Genomic DNA, 13,297 nt, shown 5'->3' with positions numbered 1-13,297 from the left:
AATAGAATTTTTGTGAAGTGTCTGATTCGTAATTGTAATAAAACTTGTTTAACGTCGTGGTAATTCAATGAACGCTTGCGGTACCTCCCGTGTGTGCAATGCGAGTTCCAAACTGTAGTGAATCGATACGAGAGCATTGTATCATCCCTACTAGAAATGAGAGTTGATCGAAACCATGGTGAACCAATAGAAGAATGCTGATTTATTCAAGGTATCACTCTTGCAATGAAATTAATTTACTTGAAGATGTAATGAATCAATGTTAGAACGATTTTATGGTATCGTCCTTGTTTACAATTAGTTACTTCGTGCATTGTTTCTTCCAGACATACTTTCGAATGAGGGTCTTTTTGTCTCGTTCTAGGAGTTGGTCAACTGCCCTCTCTCCCCCCAAAACTATTTTTTTTAAGTATATTTCAGTTTGCTACCAAATAAATTATCATTCGTTTAGCGATTAACTCTGATTGACAGGTAGATAAGATTTGAAGCTATAATAAAAGGTTCCAATTTGCAACCAATCGGTGACTCGTCCTTTTAACGAAATTCTTAACAAATAGGAATCACTGAACCGGTTGGCAGGTCGTATTATGTTTAACTGTAAAAAGAAGTAAGCATACCACAGTGCAGAACACGGATGAACAGAAAACTTAAAGGGGCGAGGCAAAAGGTCAAACAGAAACATATATTAAAAAAAAAAAAAAAAAAGAATGCAGCTATTTGGTATCTTCAGTAACATATAGAGGGGTTGCCTTGATTGTAGTGACAAACAGTGAAGATATTTTCACTTGATATAAAAATAAAGTTAATTTTATATCTATGCATTGTAAGTGGTCATATTTTAACACAATTTGCTAAGAAAGCAAATTTCATTATTTTTTTTGACAATTAGGTAGTTGCTTGATATTTTAAACCAATATATTTTGGAGGTCATTTTAAGTTTTTCTCGTATGTTACTTTATGACTATTTGAACTGTACCTTGTCACACACACAGGCACATGTTCTACTATATAAGATTTGGAGTTTCGGTGCGCAAATGAAGGAACTCCCACAATGAAGAATGTAAGATCTCTTTCCATTAGCCATGCGTAAAAGTGTCCATTAAAACTCAAGCTGTGCAGAAAACATCGTTTAAATGTCAACTATACTATGCAGCATTGAAGAACATATGAATATTAGATTATATTTTAATAGGAGTCAATTTTAAACTTTTCAACAGCCCTTTTTCCATATTACATATTATACTTATAACATATTCATTATATATTATCATATTATCATCTTCCTTGTAAACATATATAATTCTTATAGTTCATCATATCATATCTTATAGTTCTGTTTAAGTTTATAGTTTATAGCCTTTTCAAGTTTATAGCGGCTGTATTCAAAATTAGAATTAATATTCTCACTATATTTATAAACATAATCAAAATTATTAATTATAGTTCATTCTGTTTTCTATAAAGCTACACATCATCTGTGAACAAATAACAATATATTTGCAACAGCTTGAACCGATTTGATATTTCTAGGCATTAAATATAAATACATACATAGTTTTACAGATGGATTAGCTTTTGACGAACGATCCGAGGTTTTTACTTATCACAGCTTCATATTTTTAAGCTGAATTGGTAGTTACAAAACACAGAACCCATACTGTGAAAACTTTTTATATAATTGAATTTCTAACAAACTTTTAAATTCGATTCGAAAAGTTATTCTTTTAAATTTTAATCTTTATCACAAGATGCGGACCAGACACCCCATCACCAAATGAATTTTATGTAATGCGCTTCGGGACAGCTAGATAATAGCGGCGCATTACATATTCATAATTAAGAAATAGAACATGTATCTGACGATAGGTTCAGTAATCCCTTCTTTCTGGATTAATTTAACGAACGAGTCACCGGTTGATAGAAAACCTTTTTTTTTTTTTTTTTTTTTTTTGTCCATGGCTCATCCTGTTAAAATTGATCGCTACATAAACGATAATAGAATTGATTGCAAACTGAAATTATTGCAAAGCACACGTTTGTTTATATAATAACAATTCCTTCGTGCAGCCGTGGTTTTAAGGATCATTTAAATAATCACCCTTAACACCATTGAATCTCGGTGGGAGAACTGAATTTCAGTTTTAAAGGCAATTGGAAAAGTTACCTTTAAGGAAGTGCTAAGCTGGTCTAATTCCTTTTATGTGACTTTTTATTTAGAGAAAAGATTGTTTTCTATACTTGCAATGATCTTTTTAGAGAAAAGATTGTCTTCTATACCTGCAATGAGTCATGTATACTTGCAATGAGCCAGACCTTTCTAACGAGATTATACGCTATTTTCAGAAAGTCTTTCGGTGTCTCGAGAAAAAACTCAAACCGAACGTAAAATGTTCCGTTTTTGGATCTTAGTTATGAATACTTAATTTCTTGTATGGATTTCAACAGCATTTTCTTTCTTTTCAAAGAACGACCAACCCTTCTACAAGAAATTCAGTCATAAAAATATGTGAATTCAGAAAACAATCTATTCTGATTCATGTTTAAATGTTAAGAATAATATTAGAATTATTTTTTTAAAAAACTAGGGACTTCTTTCTCACTGGCATGGATAAAAACATAATCACTATACCTAGATGCACTGCTATAAATTATGCCAGTTTGCTGAGTGTCCTTTTTTTTATTATTTTCTAAATCTTGTTACCCTAAACTAGGTGTATGATCTTTGACTTACTTGACCTTTTTTTTCTTATTTGCATATCACAGGAAAGAAAATCTTCAAATTTTACAAAAGAATGCAGGCGTTGAGATTTTGAACTTTTTTCGAACTTCTTATAGACCCCTATGTACAGTATCTTTGCCCATGACGCTCTAATGTCTGCATTCGCGAATTTTCAATGTATTTCGATATACACTGTATCCCAGTGCAGCCTCTTCATATTTTGAGTTTGCTTCCCGAACAAAATTTTCTGGAAGAAAGCCACGTTCAATGTCTTAGTTAATCAATGATAAAACACTTAAGGCCTTATGCAGAGCCGTTCTGACACGTGATTAGTGCCATACTAAAGAGTTCGACTAACATATGTTTCCTGCAATAGTCAGGCCTTTTAGTATGACGGTAATCGTATGTCAAAACGAATTTGCATAAGGCTCTAAATGGTTTTGTAATCAATGGTAAATGCAGCATGCTTACTTTTAATAAGAGGTGCTAAAAGTCATGGCGAATCAATGGTAATTCACGTATTAAATCAGTTCTACTTGCAATGAAAGTTATTTGAAGCTAAGCTGAATAAATAATAGAATATACATGGTATCGCTATGTTCTGTGTTCAGTGAAAGTTGTAGTGAATCAATGCTGGATTGCTAATTTATAGAATGAATCATCCCTACTCACAATAGGTTGTTTTAAATCATGATGAATTAATGATAAAATGTTAAGTTAGAAAACGGCTGAATCCCAATTTTTTCATGACAGTTGTCTCGACTCGTCTCGAATTTTACAAAGTATGTCTCGACTCGTGCGCATCCCTATTTGAAGTCATGACGTATCAACTGTATAGAAGCTTCTCCATGTATATACAGTTGTTGCGCATCCATATAGCATTTTCTGCAACAATGGAAATCAGATTTATTTATTTACTACGTAAAATACCAGTTCTTCGGGCATGAAAAATATTCGGATCCCCTTCCCTCTTAGGGTATTTATTTCAATGAAAGAGTACTGGTAAAAATACAGAAAATACTCTTCTTTTGGCATAAATATTCAGACACCCTGCCCACACAGAATACGCCTTTAATCAAATTAATTAAAAAAAAAAGCTTGAAGTGGATACTAGCCATCTTACGAAAAGATTTCAAACGGGACAACCGTGTTCTCGACCCCGAAAACTATGAACTCAAATCTGTCATTTTTCACATTTTATTTTTCATTTTCTCGCACCCTTTGCCGATGGGGTAAACTTGGACATAAATAGCATTGGGAACGTCACTATTCATTTCATCGACCCCGAAAACTATGGGTTGCACACTAATATAAGTCGTTTTGCATTAATATGTCACTTCTTCCAACTGCCACCCCATGAGTTGTCTTACTCCTATAGTACTTTTTCCAGATTGAGTCATATGTCTACCAAGTTCGGTTGAAATTACTTCAGACGTCCTGTAGTTACGTTGGATTATTCATTCATACACGTACATCCAAATATTTATAAATGTACGAGCAATGCCTTCTGCGTTGCCCGTGTGAATTCCCAATGCAGCTTACATGCCCGTTCATACCTAAACTTCAGATTAAATATCATCGCTATTGTAAGCTAATAGCTTGATGATCCCGAAAACTGTGAATTCGACGCTAATCTCGTTCAATGGAAACATTTTGTTTTTCACCCTTTCTCACCAACAATACCGATGAGGGCTGAACTGGGGCTTTAACGCTATTGGGAGTGTGACTATTAATCTCAAGGGCACCTAAAACGTCGTTTTCGATTATTTTTACATGTCCGTTCCACCATCCTAAGAGTACTGATGGGGATTAAATGCAGGCTTAAATATATAGCGAGTGTCACCAATCAACTTAGGGGCACCGAAAACTATGGATTGGACATTGATATCGGTTGTTTGTGAGTGTTTCTGTTATGTTATCATTTCGCCGTCAGGGGACTAATGGGGGGCTGAATTAGGATTGAAACGGCATCGGGAGTATCACTTTCATCTCAACGACCACGGAAACTACGATTTCGACACTAATATTAACCGTTTACGATTATTTTATCCTGTCATCCCTCCTATTCCTCCTAGGTGTGCTAGAGGGTTGTACGTCATTGGGAAATGAACTTGGACTTAAAGGGAATCGGAACTGTGAGTAATCAGCCCATGAATTTTGAAAACCATGGATTCAACATTAATATCGGTTCTTTGTGGTAATTTTTCTCTAATATTTCTCCCTTTTCATTCCCCCCTAGGAGCTCTAAATGAGTCTTATGTCCACCGGTACTGTTTTCCAGACTGTGAGTGATATAAGTACCAAGTTTGGTTAAAATTGGTCCAGGCGTTACAGAGTTCTGCTGGAACACACACACACACATAAAGCGAACGTTGATATATAATATGTGTGTGTGTGGTTATAGTATAGTTTTGTGAAGAGTTTGTGTGATATTTTTCTTCCTAGACGCCTCTGCAAGGTTTTCAGATATAATTTGTAATTAGCTCTTTCCCATTTCTTCTGTAAATTTTCGTTTTTTTTTTCTCCTTCCATTAATGGAATAGCTCCAATATTAGACTCATAATATTAAACTCCCACATCTTAATTTGTTACATTATCCTTCTAATAGAAAGCTAAAAAAAAAAGCCTTTGTATAGATATTGTTGTGATCTGTTATAATCTAATATCTTTTGACATTACATTTTTCATTTTTCAGTAATATAGTTTCCGCAGAAACCAGAGATGATGATGTAGTGAAGGAAATATAAAATCTCATGGACTCAAATTTTTCATATTTCAATTTTCCTTTTTCTATTCCACGAAGAATTTTTGTCGAACATAAAAGAAGTGGGAGGTTACTTGATGGGTTAGAGGAAACGATTATTTTTTTTATTTGCATTTTCCTTTTTCTCCGTCCTCACAACGATTCTAATCTTTATACATATTTTTCTTTGGCCAGAAGGTTCTTTCGAGCATACTTGTAAGATATAATGTAACCAGTTTTTAATATTCGACTGGAGCAAGACGAGCAAGTAATTATTCGAGAAAATTTGGAAGCTTGGCATACTCTGCCTTCTAATGATCATTCCAAATCCCCCTCCCCTAATACTTATTGGCGTGGAAGACACGGGTTCGATTCCCGGCAGGAGCTCATGTGGTTCGGATTCCTTGTTAATCAGTAGGTCCAGTCTCATATAGCGTCGCTGCTAAAAGGGACGTTAAAATCAACTCAACAACTTCCCCTAATAGTTACGCAACACTGAGTGTAGAGAAGGCATAAACTTCTAAGAACAACCTATTTTGTTTTGTGGGTGGGATGAGAAGAATATATTTTCCTTCTCATGATCATGTATGTTTGTTATATTCAAAATTATTTTTATTTCATGTCTTCGTAAAACAGAATATAGGGTGGTTGTAAAATCAGTACGTATTTGTAACAATGAACATTTCCAAAAGTAAACAACCTGTCATACTTTTATTTCCATTGAATACATTATTAAGGTGCACTATTTGGTTATTAAGTTATATTTCAACGTATGCACCCGCATTTTTCACACACTTCTGGACTCTTTTAGAAACAGAATTCACGGCTTTTCTTAGCATCTCAACTGAAACATTTGCAAACACTTTACGGATATTTTGTTCAAGACTATTAATATCCTCTGATTTTAACTTGTACGCTTGTTCCTTAGCCCAACTCCAAAGGAAGATATCTCACTGGGTAAGATCGGGGCTGTGTGCAGGCCATTCTGTCGGTCCCCGGCGGCCAATCCATCTGCCAAGGAAATTGTCATTAAGCCATGCTCTCACTGGAATTGCTTAGTGGGCGGAGCTCTATCCTTCATGAACAGCAATTCCCTTACATTTTCCCTTTGTTGAATCACAGTCCATACGTATTTGCGAAGCATCTCAAAGTGTCAGTAACCATTCATGTTGTTGCGTAGCACGTATAGGCCAATGAATCTGGTAGACGTCATTACACACCAGACTGTTACCTTTCGTTTTGCTTTATTTTTTCATTACATACAATCAAGATAGCGGGTAATTTCTACGACGTAACGTGAGCATGCCAAAACTTCTAACTCTATGACAAATGTTTAAACAAACATGGTAACTATGTAGAAAAATAGTTGAAAGTATGCAGAGGAAATAACCAAAAATGTATGACACTATCTTTACTTCTTCTATTTCTATTGACAATCGGATCTTGCTTAACAAGTAGCCCTCGTGCTTTATTACGTCACTTGAAATACAGTTTATTTTCAATGACCTTATTAGTTCTATCTTCATATTTATAGATGAAATCGATGTTAGCCTATGTGTCAGCTATTCATGACCAAATGACAACCGTTTGAAATGAATTTTTGAAAATAGCACTTGGGACAAGATTTGCTTTTACGTATCATTTTACTTTAATAATTAACTATTTACACGTTGATCATTAATTGTTCATCAAAGTATTCATTGCATTGCAATGAAGACAATTTATCATTCTTGCGGCTGGTCACTGCGCACGTGTGCATTGATTTTATTTTCCATAATAGATCTTGTACCAACGTTATAAGAGAGAACCATTAGGCCACGCCTTTGCTCAATTTTTTTCTTTGTTACGCTATTGCTCTATTTTTTATATTCTATAGTTTTCTCTTTAACCTTCATTTTGGATATTTCACAATTTTCACTTAAAAATTCCATTTTCTTTAGTTGAACCCAGCGAAACAGGCTGAGCTAAGCTAGTTATCCTAAATATATCTGGTATGTTTATCACCCCTCCCCGTTCAAGGACTTTGGCGTAACGGTCGCAAATTTACTATTCTCCATCCCAACCCTCCCAAAACTGTATTCTGCTCCAAAATTTACCCAAATGTAGTTCTCTCTCACAAAATTTATCACTCTCCAGTTCGATTGTATCATTTTCAAAGAACAATTATGTCGCCACCAAATATTCTCGTGAGGGTAAAATGTGGCCTAAAATCCGCCTATGGCTTCCTCTGCTATAAAGAGAATTGTTACGAGAGATTCCAAAGTGTTCCATCGTAGCGAACTCGCTAGTGTTAGTACATTTCGTTCGCAATGTCCCGCGTTTGACTCCCACTGGAGTGATTGCCTCTTAATAGAAATAGGAGTAGTGATTCGAAACCCAATTTAAGGATCGACTCCCGTCTTCTCTAAGCTAAGTGGTGAAAAGTGGCATTATACTCCAAGTAATAATGAACCAACCAAATATTTTAAATGGGGAACTAATTCTCATTTGTAAAAAGAAATTTAAAAAAGGTAGAAAAATAAGTATTTCATGCGACAATCTAAAACTCCTATTTATTAGTAGTTTTTACTTTACCGTGAAACAGGACAAGTTTGAACATTGCGTGGCATATTCGAATTTCCCTTCCTCTTTTATCTTTGTGTTAACCTGCGTAAAACCTGTTTTTTGAGAGCAAGTACAGAGTGCAATTTCTTGCCTGATAAGTTAGTCTAACGTGAGTGCTGTATTAAGCATAACTGATGTTATGTCATTATTGTGTCACCGTATTTTACGGACTATAAGATGCACCTTTTTTAAATCACGTAACATTTTTACCATTTTTATTTTTAGATTGCAAAGCCAGACTAAAAAAATCTTAGTTTATAAAACCGAACTATGCGCTATTGAAATTAGTTTGTTCGCTCTGCACGGCGAAGGAGCCAATCAACATTTGGTGGGAAACGATGTTTCGTCGTAAGTGGGTTGGCGCTGGCATCCGTTTTCGAGTGTGACGTCATGGGTTGTCGACTAACAGATCGACTGGTTAGTTCCGTCGTCGCATGTTAGAGGCGCTACGGTTCGCCCTGTTTCTAGTTTTTCGCAGAGATCACGGTCTGTATATGCTAGTCGGTGGTTCTGAGTTTGTGATGGCGGATGGTTTGGGAACAAAACCTCGCGGAACACAATCTCGTCTGACCAAAACCTCGGCTCCTAAAACCTCGCGTCCCAAAATTTCACCATACACAATCTCTCTCTCCAGGCCAAAACCTCCCGGTCCTGATCTCGCGACACAAAACCTCGCCTGACCTGAATTACGTGGGACGTAATCTCGCCTGGGAAGAAATGTCGTCAGTATAAAACCTCGTCACGACGATTTTTTTATGTAGAATGTTATATATATTACTATGTATGTATTTAGTAATTACACATAATTGCATTAAAATAATAACAAGAAAGAATTCTAACGCGTGTTTTCAATATATATATATATATATATATATATATATATATATGAATATAACTACGTTTGTGACATCATCTCTCTTGAGCTTCGGGCCTGGGATGTTTTTTTATAATTTCACTTAGATATTTAGGATGAAGAAGATGGTGGAATGGAGAAAGGAGGAGGAAACGGGAATACCTCCGAGAAAACCGACGCACACAATGTTTTGTATCTTCTTCTTCTTCTTTTATAATAATAATAATAATAATAATTATTATTATTATTTGTAATATGGAATTGCATATTAAGAAACTCATTGGGTAAACTTTAATTAGAAGTTTCATTCCGTGAGATTTTGGCCCGCGAGGTTTTGACCAGGCGACAGTTTGGCCCACGAGGATTTGGGCGGCAATGTGTTAGCCACCGAGATTTTGAGCGGCGGTGTTTTGGCCGCGAAATTTTATCCATATCCCATGTCGGAGCTGGAGGTTGACAGTGTTAGCAAGCTTGTGAATCCCCACAACTCATGTTCATCACATCGGTGCACTGCTACTGCCAGTGGAATCCAATGTTGCCAGATAAAGATAGGTTTCCCGTTGCATCGAATATATGGCCATTTTAAAGACAGGCGGGAATTTTAATCATACACTGGACGTTTTAATATTAATTTCGAGTATAAGACACACCTGAATTTTGGAGGTAATTTTTCGAAGAACAATGCGTGTTATAGTCCGTAAAACATGGTACTTCATTACTTTCTTCAAGCTCTTACATTAGTGAAAGTACAGATATTTCTATCACAGTCCAAACATCGATTTTTTCTTGTTTAAGAAACTCATTATTACATGTTTAAAGTTTCAGCTTGATTATAATGAAATAATGAAGTTAATTTTTTTGTTAAGAGGCTGAAACGGGATAACCTTTAGCATGGTCAGAAATAGAGCAAAAAGTACCTGATACTCGAAATTACTGTGCTACACCTGCCTGAAAATTTAAACAAAAAATGTTTTAGACAGCCAAGGCGCAAAAAAGATTAAGGATTAAACCAGGAAGGAGTGTTACTGAAGCTGATAGGACATGTTTCGAGAAAACTCAGAGCAAACGTAACGTTATTGTTTTACAAAATGATGATTTATCATCTTTAATTATTACTTAGGATATTCATACTAAATATTATAGTGTTACACTTCTGAAGGAACTCTTTCATATGTGGCGCGGGACCTGAAGCAACTGCACGACCTGATTCACTCACGGGACGACCCTTTGGCAGAACTATATCAGTTGGTCGGTCGGAGAAGAGTTATCGTGTCGTATATAGATGCCTCTTGCTACAGACATCTCATCTTATGTGTACAGCCTTACATTGCTTTAATTATAACATAAGGCATAATTTTGAAATAAAGATGTTAAAATTTAAAAGTGCGGTTTTAGTTTTATGATTGTTTACAGAAGATAGCCGTGGTGCAGCGCTCCAGCAATATAGCTGCTCATTTCAGGTTAGCCAATTTTGTTTTCAAAAGTTACTACAAATTAAGTTTCAGAAGATACCATATTATTTTGTGTAATATTACAGAAAAAAATAATTTAAATATTTTACAGAAAATTATTAATTATATTTTCGTTATTGTTTTTTTGGGGGGAGGGTGCACTGGGTAATTTGCACGGTTGTCTGACGGCCAGACCACCCTTGACTGAGTATTTGCGAAATTTACAGGTGACGTGGCTTCTATAAGCGCAGGAGATTGCATAAGTACGTAATTTATGCATATATGTAAAGTAAGTGATAGTGAAGAAGTCAGAACAGAAATGAACGCCACGTGTACGATGGAATCCTTCATAATTGAACCATTGTGCAGTGAAGGATAAAGGTTTCCTTTAGCGTCTTTCTCTTCAGAGGTATTGTTTATCTTGAAATTTACAGAGTGAAGTGTGTTAAATGAAAAAAAAGGAGTAATGTTAAAGAAAGTTGTTTATGTAGACGCTAAATATGCAAGTAATCTCTAGACAATGTAAATAACATTGAAAACTCTGTTTCGACAGTCATCTTATCATCTTAGACATTTTATTTTGTACCCTTTTTCACCTTCCATACCGGTGAGGACTAAATTTCGACTCTCTCTAACAGTATCTGAGTGTAACTATACGTCTCGAAAAACTATGGATTTGACACTAATATTGGTCGTTTTCTGCATATTACTCCCTTTCCATTACTAAGGGTGCTATAGTCCAGAAGGTATAAATTCGTTGGCTTCCCGCGCTTGGACATGTCCGTCACTGGGGGTGTGGTAAGAGGGTAGTTAATCGCCACCAACCGTCTACTGCGCTCAGCGAGCCACGAGTAACCAAGCTAGCCACTCCCCATAAACGTCACTACAGTTTTTCGCGGGAAGTCAACGACGTTATACCTTCCGTACTTTAATAAGGGCTAAACGTGGATATTAACGGGATCGAGTGTGTCACTGTTCATCTAACTGACCTGAAAATTATGGATTCGACACCAATGTCGATCGTTTTCGATTGTACTATATCCCCCTCCCACTTCCCAGAGTAATGCTGGAATTTATATATTACACTGTTAATCGTCGACTTAACGACCGTCTTCGGTTACGATGCCCGTTCGTAAGTCTGGCAAGTGGAGCATACTAAGCCTATGCTACAGTGTAAAATACTATTTTGATTTAGATTGCGGTTACACTGGCTGTACGAACTAGTGTTGTAATGGGTCGGAGAAAACCTGAAATTTTGGGAAATTTTTCTTTTATCACTTTTTTCAAGGCCAGGAAAGAGATTGACAATTGTGGAAAAACAAGTGAGTTTCGTTTCACAGTTGACAGTTGACTTTCAAACCATGGAAATTCAAACCTTGAAGTAGTGCATATACAGCTAATAAGATAAAAAATATAACCTGTTTCTCGGACGCTGAATCTATATTAAAAAACTATTACTCACTGTGCCTCATTGTTTGTTCTATGCCGATAAACATTGAAACCGAAAATTATTAATTTGAACCACTTCCGAATTGAATAGTTAGTTAAGAGAGGAGATAGAACCTACTGTTGGGAAGCTGAATCGATTGCATCAACAGCAGTAGTAAGCAGTGGCGTAACTAAAGGCTTGGGGGCCTCCCCGCAGACAGCGTGGAGTGGGGCCCCTTCTCTGCGTCCTACTTCACGATTTGGGGGCCCCTTGATGGCTTGGTCCCCCCCGCAATGCGGGATCTGCAGGGCCCTTATTTACGCCACTGGTAGTAAGTTCCAACCATTTCCGGTTATGGTAGAGTGTTTTGCAGGCTGTAGTGGTATGTACTCTTAAGACAGAATCGGTTGCAGAAAACCGTTTGTCGGTATCTATTACCATTTCTGTTCTTTGGCGATAAATGTTGAAACCGGAATTGTTAATTTTGAATAACTTCCGGTTTCAACAGATGGTTAGGAAAGGAGATAGAACCTACTCTTGAGAAGCTGAATCGATTGCAGAAAACTGCACTCAATATATCTAATCGTTTTTGTTCTATGGAAATCAATATTGAAACCGGAAGTAGTAGTAAATTTTAACCACTTTCGGTTTTAGTAAAGGATTGTGGTGGTACGTTCTCTTGACACCCTAAATTGATTGCAGAAAATCGCTTGTTGGTATCTATTACCATTTTTAGTTAGATAGCGATAAATGTTGAAACTGAAAATCGTTAATTTGAACCACTTCCACTTTAAATAGAGGGTTAATGGCGAATGTGGAACCTATTCTTGGTAAAAATAAATCAATTACAAAAATCACACTCTTATATCTCTTACCGTTTTCGGTCTATAGAGATCAGTATTCCAACTGGAAGCAGTAGTAAATTTGAACCAGTCCCGGTTTTGACAGTAGGGATGCGCTCGAGTCGAGACATGTCTCGAATCTCGACTCGACTCGACTCGAATTCGAGTCGAGATTCGAGTCGAGACACACTTTGTAAAATTCGAGACGAGTCGAGACAAACGTATTTCTCGACTCGAATTTTCGAGTCGAGACACGAGTCGAGTCGAGACGGCTCTTAAAAATCTCGACTCGACTCGAATGTCTCGAAAATCTTTCTATAATTTTTAATATTATTTTGAAGAAAGTATTCACTCAGAAACAGCCTTGAAACCAATTCCAGCTTTTATTCCTTCAGAAAGGTACAGAACGCATAAAATTAATAGTTAATCTTTAAAGATCAAGATTTAATTTTCAGCTCAATTCAGTTAATTAGAACTAATAGTTAATGTCGTTGTATTTGGTTGTACTGCAAATATAATGATAATAATAATAATAATTGATTATCTAGTTTGTATAAAACTATTATCCGTAGTCTAAATCTAGTTTGTATAAAACTATTGCGATAAAGTGAACTTCATAAATTCTCTGAATGAGCAGTTGGTAGTCTATAGCAATT

At 36.1% G+C, this 13,297-nt stretch overlaps 1 protein-coding gene across 3 annotated transcripts in view; it reads left to right on the top strand.

Moving 5' to 3' along the window:
- Positions 1–13,297, top strand: part of Pkc53E (Protein C kinase 53E) — a 1,159,983-nt gene that overhangs the window by 828,171 nt on the left and 318,515 nt on the right. The window lies entirely within an intron of this gene.

The sequence above is a fragment of the Thermobia domestica genome, chromosome 3 (assembly GCF_964235325.1).
Source record: "Thermobia domestica chromosome 3, izTheDome1.hap1.1, whole genome shotgun sequence".
Lineage (NCBI taxonomy): Eukaryota > Metazoa > Arthropoda > Insecta > Zygentoma > Lepismatidae > Thermobia > Thermobia domestica.
The sequence above is the reverse complement of the archived record's forward strand: the minus strand, read 5'-3'. Positions and strand labels throughout refer to the sequence as shown.